Below are 343 nucleotides of genomic sequence, written 5' to 3'. Positions count from 1 at the left end.
GCTGCGGCGCGTCCACCCGCCCCCACTGTCCCAAGGCCCTGGTGCTGCCGGCCTTGTCCCCAGCCTGCCCGCCGCCCACCCGGCTCGACTCCGGCCCGCGCGGCGCATGCGCTCCGTCCCCCTCTTAAAGGGCCAGCGCATTCCGGGCCGGTCCTCCCCCTCCCGCAGCCATCCTTGTGCCCGGAGTTATCTCAAGGATGCTGACCAGCGTTCGCTTTCTTCTCACCTCTCTCCCGGCACAGCTAAGCCAGTGCGGAGCTGGAAGGAAGTTACAACGTGCCAAACTGAGCGCAAACTCCACCGACACTCCTAGCGCGGAAGGAATTTCTGCAGTTCGGGATTT

This window comes from Tupaia chinensis, unplaced genomic scaffold (genome assembly GCF_000334495.1).
Source record: "Tupaia chinensis unplaced genomic scaffold, TupChi_1.0 Scaffold000528_1, whole genome shotgun sequence".
Classification (NCBI taxonomy): domain Eukaryota; kingdom Metazoa; phylum Chordata; class Mammalia; order Scandentia; family Tupaiidae; genus Tupaia; species Tupaia belangeri.
Note: the sequence above shows the minus strand (reverse complement) of the source record.